Genomic DNA, 12,463 nt, shown 5'->3' with positions numbered 1-12,463 from the left:
ATGACCATACGGTATATATGTTTTTTCCGTGACCTATCAGTGCAAATAAAAACTAAAAATAAAAGCGAGAGGTTGAAATCTATCACGATCTATCGTCATCTATATAAATTGTTGTTATTATACCGTACTATTACCTATTACATGACCATATTAGGCCAAAAAATACACAAAAATAATCGAATTCCTTCTAGAAAAATCTATACAAATGATACATCACTGGTCCAAAGAGAAGGAGTGCCCTTTAGTGGAGAAAACATTTCCTACGAAGAAATTTAAACGATCATATCTTCGGTTTTCCTAGATCTATCAGTGCCAAATAAAGACTGGGAGAGAGGGTCAAATCTGTGCTTTCCAGTAATGTTGACAGCACCGCTCTATGTGAATTAGTTTATTTTTTACGGTGCTTTAAAGACGCCACGTGATTGGACAAGCCGGCTTGATCATAGGACTTCCAACTGCAAGCTTGTGTGTGGTCTTGTGACAATTGTTATGTCTGATTGGTAAAATGGAGTGATGTCATTATTGTTGCGACCTCTCAATGGTGAAACAGGTAGAGCCACTTTGCTCGTAAAAAGTCAAATCTAATTTGTAGAATGAAAGGAAAAAGTAACGCCTCTAGTTTAGCAACGTAAGATTTGCAAAAGTAAAAGTGGTAAAACTACTTAGAAGTACAATGTTCTCAAAAAGTTACTCAAGCGAATGTACAGGGTGACCCAAAAAAAAGTTTACACTCAGTTGACTGCTTGTTTAAAAGCCATTGAAACATGTCTAAATAGGTTGTCATGGTTAAGTGATACATTAAGGTCACTCAATGCAGCTGGTAATCTCTCGTCTCTACAATTCCTGTGCTTCTGCTGAAAATGAAGAAAACTTTAGCTGTACCTGAATTGCTGCGTGCCGATCTGACACCTACTGAGATTGCAGCAAATCTGAGAATATCCAGATGTGCAGTCTACAAAGTTAAAAAGAAGCTGAAACATACTGGAACAGCCTCACGTAAACCTGGGTCTGGAAGTGCCGATCTGTGCGGACCAAAAAGTTTGACAAAGATTGACAAGGTGATATGTGGCCACCCCAGAGTCCAGATCTCAATCCCCTGGATTATAGTATATGGGCAACTGTGGAGGACAGTGCCTGTGAGAGGCCACAAACTTCTGTGGCAGCCTTGGAGAGGTCCATTGTTAGATCTTGGGAAAAGATGACAGCATCCTACATAAAGAAGACCTGTCAAGCGTTCCGCAGGCGCCTGGAGGCTGTTGTGACACTTAAGGGAGGACACATTGAAAAATAGAGTGTACTTTACATGTTCTTTACAATAATGTATAATTTGTGATTCAATTCTAATTCTAAACTGAATAAACATGGCATTTAAATTGTATTATGGCAGTGTAAACTTTTTTTGGGGTCACCCTGTAATTGGATTTACAGTGTATCACAAAAGTGAGTACACCCCTCGCATTTCTGCAGATATTTAAGTATTCCTTTCCATGGGACAACACTGACAAAATGACACTTTGACACAACGAAAAGTAGTCTGTATGCAGCTTATATAATAGAGTTAATTTATTTTCCCCTCAAAATAACTCAAAATATACCCATTAATATCTAAACCCCTGGCAACAAAAGTGAGTACACCCATTAGTAAGCCTGTTAGTGCTCAGACCATACGCCGCGCTCTACATCAAATTGGTGTGCATGGCTGTCACCCTAGGAGGAAACCTCTTCTGAAGACGGTACACAAGAAATCCAGCCCGTCTTATCAGACCATAGGACATGGTTCCAGTAATCCATGTGCTTTGTTGACATGTCTTCAACAAACTGTTTGCGGGCTTTCTTGTGTAAATGTTTACCATAAATTAATTAAATAATTTATAATAAATAAAAGAAAGAAAATAGACTAACTCTATTATATAAGCTGCTCACAGACTACTTTTCATTGTGTCAAAGTGTCATTTTGTCAGTGCTGTCCCATGAAAAGATATACAGTGGGGCAAATAAATATTTAGTCAACCACTAATTGTGCAAGTGGGGGTTGAGATCTGGAGACTAGCTAGGCCATTCCAGGACCTTTAAATGCTTCTTACGAAGCCACTCCTTTGTTGCCCTGGCTGTGTGTTTGGGATCATTGTCATGCTGAAAGACCCAGCCACGTCTCATCTTCAATGCCCTTGCTGATGGAAGGCGATTTTCACTCAAAATCTCTCGAGACATGGCCCATTCATTCTTTCCTTTACACTGATCAGTCGTCCTGGTCCCTTTGCAGAAAAACAGCCCCAAAGCATGATGTTTCCACCCCCATGCTTCACAGTGGGTATGGTGTTCTTCGGATGCAATTCAGTATTCTTTCTCCTCCAAACACAAGAACCTGTGTTTCTACCAAAAAGTTCTGTTTTGGTATCATCTGACCATGACACATTCTCCCAGTCCTCTTCTGGATCATCCAAATGCTCTCTAGCGAGCCGCAGACGGGCCTGGACGTGTTCTGGCTTCAGCAGGGGGACACGTCTGGCAGGGCAGGATTTGAGTCCCTGGCGGCGCATTGTGTTATGGATAGTAGCCTTTGTTACTGTGGTCCCAGCTCTCTGTAGGTCATTCACTAGGTCCCCCCGTGTGGTTCTGGGATTTTTGCTCACCGTTCTTGTTATCATTTTGACGCCACGGGGTGGGATCTTGCATGGAGCCCCAGATCGAGGGATATTATCAGTGGTCTTGTACGTCTTCTATTTTCTAATAATTGCTCCCACAGTTGATTTCTTTACACCAAGCGTTTTACCTATTGCAGATTCAGTCTTCCCAGCCTGGTGCAGGTCAACAATTTTGTCTCTGGTGTCCTTCGACAGCTCTTTGGTCTTGGCCATAGTGGAGTTTGGAGTGTGACTGACTGAGGTTGTGGACAGGTGTCTTTTATACCGATAATGAGTTAAAACAGGTGCCATTAATACTGGTAACGAGTGGAGCCTCGTTAGAAGTTAGACCTCTTTGACACCCAGAAATCTTATTTTCCACTCTAATTTGGAAATAAATTCTTCAAAAATCAAACAATGTGATTTTCTGTTTTTTTTCCCACACTACGTCTCTCATGGTTGAGGTTTACCCATGTTGACAATTACAGGCCTCTCTAATCTTTACAAGTAGGAGAATTTGCACAATTGGTGGTTGACTAAATACTTATTTGCCCCACTGTATTTACTAAGGGGTGTACTCACTTTTGTCGCCAGGGGTTTAGATATTAATGGCTATACGTATTTTGAGTTATCTTGAGGGGAAAATAAATTAACTCTATTATATAAGCTGCTCACAGACTACTTTTCATTGCGTCAAAGTGTCATTTTGTCAGTGTTGTCCCATGAAAAGATATACTTCAATATCTGCAGAAATGCGAGGGGTGTATTCACTTTTGTGATACACTGTAAGCAAGGCGTTATCAGGATTTTAAAATTATCATCCAAGCCTGTGTTAAGAGTAAATCTTTCTGATTGCACTTTGAAATGATAATATTTGCTGAAAATACGTCGCTTGTGTGCTGACTGGTCAAAACGCACCTCCTCATTTCATGTTCTTGTTAGTGTGTGTGCTCGTGTGTGTTTTGTGGGGTTGTGGTATGCTTTGGATTAGCGCGCTCTTGCGGCTGGCGCGCTCGTCCCAACTGCTGCCGTCTGGAATCAGACAGCAAACATCAGCAGTCGTTTGTCTGAATTCTTCCAAGACCAAAGTGTTTGGATTTCTCCTGCCGCCAAGTGTCTATTTTTAATCGTCTTCTCCCGTTCACAATTAGCAGCATCAGCATCATCCTTCCATGCTGTTTTGGTTTGAAATTAGCTACCAAATGGGTTGGAGTTTTTTGTTACATGTTGAAATATGGGTTTTAAACATGAGTTAGGATTTTAAGCAAAGGGTAGAGTGCTTGCCCAATCTTCAACAACTCCTCCTTCGATCATGCTAGGTCAGGTGACTCATCAGCATGGTGACATCACCTTGCCCCAGACAAAAGGCCGCATTCCTGCACGGCGTGCTAATCCGCCGGGTTAACGTTCAACCAGACTCAACAAGTAAAGCGGGCGGGGATGGGCCCCTTTGCCACCTCCGCCGGTTCCAGCCGCCTGCCGTGGGGCCGCCGAGTCCGCAAGAAGTCTTTCCAGAAATTTCTGCCAGCAGCCTCGGCGGCTTCCAGACCCCCCAAATCCTCTGCAGATCCTCCCAACGCCTCGACGGGTTCCGTGATGCAAAGACAAGACGGCGCTTTAACCACATATGGGAGAAACTTCTCATATACAGTGACAAAGTTACCAAATCAGCAAGTGTCGGCCTTCTGAAATTCTCTAATCAAGATAAGACAAATATGTAAGGCCGTCGTTCCTTACACATGCGTTAAGTGTTGACTTGTGCCAACATTGCTGGATGACATAAGCGACAAAACCAGCTACCTTGTGTCAACATTGCGGCATTATTCCTCAACACCTGTGAACTTGAAGTTTGTTCTATTTTTTTTTTTTTTTGTTTGCTTCCTACCGCCGCAACCTTCCTAAACAGAGCCTCCGAAAACAATACCCGGCGGACGTCACGCAGGAAGGTTTCTCTTCCTTTTATTTTTGTCGGCCTTTTCCGCGGCCGGTCAGCGGGTCAGGCCGCGTATCACTGCCAACACACAAACACGCATTCATGCTTGAGGTGGTAAACTCTTTGTACTTACTGATACGATACAATTTGTGATACAAGGCTAATGATTATCTTATAATATGGCGATATGACAATCAATATACATGGGTCTGTCAATCAAGCTACGATATTCTACGATAAAAGCTATTTCTAAATGGAAAAATAATCAAGTTTTTAATTTTTGCACTGTCAACAATGAGAATATTTCGGTGCATTATTTCTGTAAATAAATACAGTAACATTGGATTACTGCAACATTCCTGTAAACCAGGGGTCGGGAACCTTTTTGGCTGAGAGAGCAATGAACACCACATTTTTAAATTAGGGCTGTCAACCTTTAAAATTTTCAATTGAGTTAATCACAGTTTAAAAATTAATTAATCGTAATTCATTGCAATTCAAACCATCTCTAAAATATGCCATATTTTTCTGTAAATTATTGTTGGAATGGAAAGATAAGACACAAGACGGATATATACATTCTACATACTGTACATAAGTACTGTATTTGTTTATTATAACAATAAATCCACAAGATGTCATTAACATTATTAACATTCTTTCTGTTAAAGGGATCCACGGATAGAAAGACTTGTAGTTCTTAAAAGATAATGCTAGTACAAGTTATAGTAATTTTATATCAAAACCCCTCTTAATGTTTTCGTTTTAATAAAATTTGCAAAATTTTTAGGGGTGTCAAACAATTAAAATTTTTAATCGAGTTAATTACAGCTTAAAAAGTGCTTAATCGTAATTGATCGCAATTCAAACCATCTATAAAATATGCCATATTTTTCTTTAAATTATTGTTGGAATCGAAATATGAGACACAAGATGGATATATACATTCAACATATGGTACATAAGTACTGTATTTGTTTATTATAACAATAAATCAACAAGATGGCATTACTATTATTAACATTCTGTTAAAGCGATCCATGGATAGACTTGGAGTTTTGTTGCCCTCTGCTGGCGCTTGGGTGCGTCTGATTTTATAGGTTTCAGCATGAAGCATGAGCATTGTGTAAGTAAGTATTGGCATCAACAATGGCGGGCTACAAGTTTAATTTTTGATTAAAAATTTTACAAATTTTATTAAAACGAAAACATTAAGAGGGGTTTTAATATAAAAATTCGATAACTTGTACTAACATTTATCTTTTAAGAACTACAAATCTTGAAAATGAATAAAACCTACTCAACGTTGGCAGTCGGCTCTTGGACATGATTTATTGTGATAATAACAATATCTAGGTAAAATACACATTTAGGAGAAACCATTTAAGGAGTATTTTGTGCTTTTAGTGATACTTTTACGCATGAGTAAGTTTTCAAGCCACTAGTAAGTTTTCAAGCAACGTAAACAAACAGTCTGAGCTGCTCCAGTTTTTATTTTGTTACTTCCAGTCTCCATTCATGTCAAATTGCATATTACGCTAAATATTTAGTTTCAACTGTTTCCAGATTCAAGATGTAAATATAGTATTTAGATATAACATTTAGATTTAGTTTACGTTTAGGATTTAATATAAAATTCAGATTTAGGATATATATTTCGGATATAAATTTCATATATATATTTAGGATGTATATTTAAAAAATATATATATAGAATATAAATTTAAGATTTACATTTAAGATTTAAATGAATATTTAGTTCTGGATTTAAACATTCAAGTCTAATACTTATTATTTAAAAAATAAATATTTAAGTTGCTAAATAATGTTTTAGATGTGCAAAAAAAAAAAAAAAAGTGACTGTAAACATTTCACACCACATTTTTAACACTGCGTGGTGCTAAATGTGAGAAAATGTTGTTGTAATTTTCGGCACATGCTGCTTTACAAACAGTGCCGCCTTTAATTCATGACCTGCTTGATTGTTCCGTGTAGAGCTAAGGTTACTGCTCGTGAGGTGTACCCACAAGTCTGGACGCCATTCACAGGCTTAACTTTACATAGTTGGTGAGTTCATGGTAACAAGCGTTCTGGTAACAAACACACAAAACGGTGAACCTGGTTTAAATCTAACAAACGCTAAACTAAATTTAAATCAATTATTCATTTATTTTAAGTCTAAAACTGAGCCACATCAGAAGGTCCAAAGACCCGCAGGTTGCCGCCAACTCTTCTAGTGAAACATTTTTGCTAGTGCCTGCTAGCATAGCGCTCACATACACAACCACTTATCCAAGACACACTCACTTAACTTCATGCCAGCCAATAAGTTAAACACACAACACTCACACACCAAAACACAAATATGTATTCACACACGCCTAAAATACACAAACACAACTTTCCCTAGATATTTTATTCCTACTGTGTAAAAGCACACCCACCCATGAACATTATACACACTAAGATAACACGCAAATCTACACACAGCTGGTTAACTCAAGGTCAGTGGTATTCATGTGCAGTCCCGGCGGTGAATGATTGCATCTTTTCTTCGTGAAGTGTCGTGAAGCGGCCGATGATGGAGCTCAGGATGAGCTCGCCGATAACTCCACAGTGCACTTCCTGTTTTCCAGCACGTCGGCGGTGCTTGACCTCCAGAAGGAGAACACAGGATGTGTTCCCAAGACACACGCATAAACACGAGCTTTCCTCGACAGATTTTTTTACAGCGAAGCTTAGTTTTTCTCCAACTTGGCGTTGCTCACCCTGTTGATATCTCTGGTATGGACAGCTTCCTGCTATTCCCTTCCTGATTTCACTGGGTTCAACAGTAGAGGAAAGACACAGTTTAAAACTTCTTTTGTGCCACTTTTAATTAGGGGTGTGACAAAATATCGAAGTGGTGATACTTTGTATCCCAAAAAGGTTATCGGTATGCTCCTGCCAAGAATCGGTAGATCTTTGGGGTGCTTACAGGTCAGTTTTTGTTCATTTTAGAGCATTTACAGGTCACCTTCTGTTGAGTTTGAGTCATTGCCTATTCATTTGGGGAGATTCTTGGGTCACTTCCTCTTCTATAACTTCAAATAAACCGGAATTGACCCATAAATGCGCAAAATCAACAGGAAGTGACCCATAAATGCCCCAAAATCAACACGAAGTGACCAAAAATCAACAGCAAATGGCCTGAAATGTGCCCAAATTATAGTCATTGGTTGCCATTGACCGCCAAAACGTCCGATTCGTTTGAAGTCGGAGGGATGGCAGCGAATGAACTAAAGTTCAATCGCTGCCACCATCCAAACTTATACGGATTGGACATCTACAACCCCTAGCAAAAAGTATGGAATCACCCGTCTCGGACAAGCACTCACTCAAACATTTTATCATGTAGAACAAACTCAGATAAAAAGCTTGAAAAAAATAATGAATTAGTTCAAAAGTGCAACTCTTTAGCATTCAGAAACACTAAAAGAAATGAATTAAAAAAACATTGTGGTGGTCAGTAAATGTCAATTTTACAGAGCAAGTGCAGGGAAATATATATGGAATCACTCCATTCTGAGGAATAACATATGTCAAGATACCTTGTCAAGAGTCAAGAATCTGCATTGGACAAGGTGTCAAAAGTCAAGAATCTGCGTTTGACAAAGTGTTGATGCTGGAACTTTTGTTTGGTGCTGCTCCAGTGAGATTTACAAAGATGAATGCCATAAGAAGACATCAAAATTCTTTAAGTCTTTGATGATATGGGGCTGGGTGTCAGGCAAAGGCATTGGGAAGATGACTGTGGTTAAATCTTCAATAAATGCACAAGTTTACATTGAAATTTGAGACAGCTGTCTTATCCCTTCAATTGAAAATTTGTCATTTTTCAAGATGACAATGCATCATCCTTGGAGGAAGACTCGTCCACTCAACGTCATGGCCTGCAAATAGCCCAGATCTCAACCCTATTGATAACCTGTGGTGGAATTTGAAAAAAAAAAAAAGGTCCACGGCAAGGCTCCGACCTGCAAGGAACCCAATCAAAGAGAGTTGGCACCAAATTGATGATGAATATTCATCAAGTCCATGCCTCAGAGACTGCAAGCTGTCATAAAAGCCAGAGGTTGTGCTACTAAATACTAGAGATGTGTTTTGATTGTTATTTCTTTGTCTGTTTCTCATGATTCCATATTTTTTTCCTTAGAATGGAGTGATTCCATATATATTTCCCTGCACTTGCTCTATAAAATTAACATTTACTGACCACCACAATGCTTTTTTTTTCATTTCTTTCAGTGTTTCTGAATGCTAAAGAGTTGCACTTTTGAACTAATTCATTATTTTTTTTAAGCTTTTTATCTGAGTTTGTTCTACATGATAAAATGTCTTGAGTGAGTGCTCGTCCTAGACTGGTGATTCCATACTTTTTGCAAGGGCTTGTACTAGTGATAAACTCGTTCCAATTCGCAGCAAAAGGATGAAAATAACTTGTTTTTGTGTTTTTTAGTTGTTTTGGAAAATATTCTAGAATTATTTCCTAAATAATGTATCGATAATCGTCGTACTGCCATATCGTGAGATCATCGTTATCGTGAGCTTTGTATCACAAATCGTATCGAGAGGTACCGAGAGGCACTAAAATGCAGGCATTGGGAGAACCAAGAAATAATGCTCTTGAGATTGTTTTCAACCGCCGTTTGTCCTTCCCAAGATAGCCGCCGAAGATGGAAGCAAAGAAGAAAATGAACGCATTAAAGGTAGAAAATAAATACATAAAAGTCAGTGAATATTTTTTGTGAGATGAAAAATGTCAAGTCCTGTACTGTTTTTAATCTGCTCATTTAGCTGTCCTATTTTCAATGTTGTACTAATCAGTGGTGTCCAAACTATTCCACATAGGGCCGCATTGGCTGCTGGATTTCATACCTACAAAACAAGACGACATCTTTTCACCAATCTGGTGTCTCACAAGTGTTATCAGTTGATTGCAGTCAGGTGCTACTTGTTGTAGCACAAACTTCATTGGTTAAATTGTCTGTGCTTGGTAGGAACAAAAACCAGGACCCACAATGGCCCTTGAGGACAGGTTTGGACCCCATGCTTTGAATGGTAGGTAATGTACATGTCAAAGAGTACTACTAGTCAAGATTGAATGTTTAATTAACACTGGGATTGAGATGAGTATTTTTTAAGATGTTAGCATTGTGAGAAGGAGAGGAAAAAGGCTAACGAACGTGTGTAGTCTGCCAGCTAAAGTGATTAGCATACTGATGTGGTATAATGGCATTGACTGTGCACTTACATAGTTTGTATTAGTCTTTTTTCCTGTTTCACAAATGTTTTTAACTGTCTGACCAAGCCATGATAGCAATTATTTTACATTCAAGTGAATATGCAGTAACTCAGTATAAAAAAATAATAATATTCAGTGATCCCTTGCTACTTCGACTTTCGCGCCATCAGTCAATCACGGATTTTTTTAAAAATCTGGTGTTGAGTATCTTTCTTAAAACATATTTATGTTTTACACCATATGTATGTACACTAACACACATACACGTATCATATGAGAGAGAGAATGAATGGTACACAGTACGCATTATAGCGTAGGGTGACCAAACGTCCTCTTTTGCCCGGACAAGTCCTACTTTCACGTAGTATCCTCGTCGTCCGGGCGGGATTAATAAATTCATAAAAATGTCCGTTTTTTATGATTTTTCACGGGACCAATTTGAAGAGAATCCCTCCGGCCGCTGGGTGGCAGCGCCTGCCTGTGATGACATTGCTTCTAGTAGTATGGAGGGAAGGAGTAGTTCTTGTTTTTGTTGGCAGTTTACCCCTATCATGAAGCATTACCGCCATCTACTGGGTTGACCATTTGGCCACAACGCCTGCCCAGTTAAGTTTTTTTACGATAAATACCTATATAATGGCAACTGTTGACTTCTGTCGGAGATTTGACTGTAAAGCTAAACCACGCAAGGCATTATGGGAAACGTAGTTTTGAACTGCTACGTTTGGAAACATCCTGGTTGAATAGTTTGTCAGTTTATTTCGGTTATTGTTTGTGTGCGGTCTAGAACATTGAATGAGAATATCAATTGAATGGGAATAACAATTCGTCAAGGACAATTGTCGTGATAGTAATTTATAAAAATGTTTAGTTGGCTCATAGCCTACTGTGTGCATGTGTATTGACTGGACTACATTTCCATGAGTCTGCATTATATATATATTATTAATTTTTTTTTTTTTTTCAAACTGAATTTTTCATCCAGAGTGAGGGGACACACTTTAAATATATTAAAGTGATACAGGCATCTGTGAGTGAACTTCGATTAAAATTCAAGTATCTTGAGGCCGGGCTGAGTGTCCTCTTTTGTGGAAATCAAAATATGGTCACCCTGTAATAGCCTATATATTATCCATACATTATTATATGCATTATTTATATTATTATTATTTACATGTTTCAAACTATTCTTTAATGTTCTAATGATAACATGCAGTGTATTGCGAAAATAGCATTTTTAGGGCTTTATATACACTTATATAGAGTGGTACATCTTCTTACAAAATCAATTGGTTCTGGAAGTAGTCTCGTAAACTGAAAATTCCGTAAGTAGAGATGTGTTTTCCATGCAAATGCCCTAATCAGTTCCAAGTCATAAAGCATAAAAATGGATCAAAACATGTAACAAATACATGTTTCAGTTAGATTATTGCACTATAAACATAACATCAGAATAAAGAATAAAAGTTAATAAACTCACATAAAGCTGTCGGAACACCTCATGGCCTGAGGGGTGAATGAAGAGGCAGGAATACACACGTACACATACAGTAGAGGTCCCTCTTAGCCAATTGGATGCCAGGAAGATGCTAGGAAATAGCCAATGGCAGAGCAGCTATAAGTATGTTACGTTCAGTTAACTCTGGGGGCTTACTGGGTAGCTGGGCAGCTGCTCATACTGTATTTTTGCCTCTCGTATCCTGAAATTTCTTTAGTAACGAAGCAATATTTTCCCGTTGAGGCTTGTTATATCCTTAAAATTCCGTTTATAAAGATGTTCGTAAGTAGAGGGACCACAAAAAAATGTATGTTAAAAATGGGGCGTGACACTACTTTTGAGGTTTTTCACTTTACACGGTCGGTTCTGCTCTCCATGAACAGCGATAACTGGGGGATAACTGTATATATTTGGTATATTTTTTCTAAAAAAATATCCTGTCGGCATCAGCCAATACCACACAGCCATGTCAACATAGATTAAAAAGTTGAAGTCCGCGCGTGCCAAACTTTAACGTTGAACGTAACAAATAACCTGAAAAGTGTGCTTGAAAAAACGTTTTCCATTTTATAGCGTTGCGTCTATAGATAGCCATAGACGTGGACATCATGAGGTTTATCTCTCATGACGGCACACTCAAGATGGCTTCTAATTGCTGCGTTTTCCTTCCTCCGCTCCACCCCACATTTATTTGTGTTTGCAAATGACCCCTGCATGCCACGCTTTAATTGCATTTGTCGACATTTACTGCGAACACACACAAATACATTTACACTTCATTTATTCAGGCTTCATTATGTTTGTTTGTATTTGTGTCCTATCTTGAAAATATTTTTTTAGGTTTTACTATTTGAAGAGGGGTGTGTAAACTTTTTATATCCGCCGTACATAGCACACTCTTAAACAGACAGGCGGCACTTTAGATACCATGAGATTAGATTAACATTAGGCGGAGTCATGTTGGACAGGATGTTTATGTCTTTTGATGTTGAACAAACATACAATCCCATTTAATGGAGGGCACACATTCCTCTCTTGGGACGTCTTCATTTAAAATTCACATTTTCACAAACATAGTGTACATTTTCGCAGTTCACATACCGCTCTCAAGGACACTAACCCCA

This window comes from Corythoichthys intestinalis, chromosome 17, assembly GCF_030265065.1.
Source record: "Corythoichthys intestinalis isolate RoL2023-P3 chromosome 17, ASM3026506v1, whole genome shotgun sequence".
Lineage (NCBI taxonomy): Eukaryota > Metazoa > Chordata > Actinopteri > Syngnathiformes > Syngnathidae > Corythoichthys > Corythoichthys intestinalis.
The sequence above is the reverse complement of the archived record's forward strand: the minus strand, read 5'-3'. Positions refer to the sequence as shown.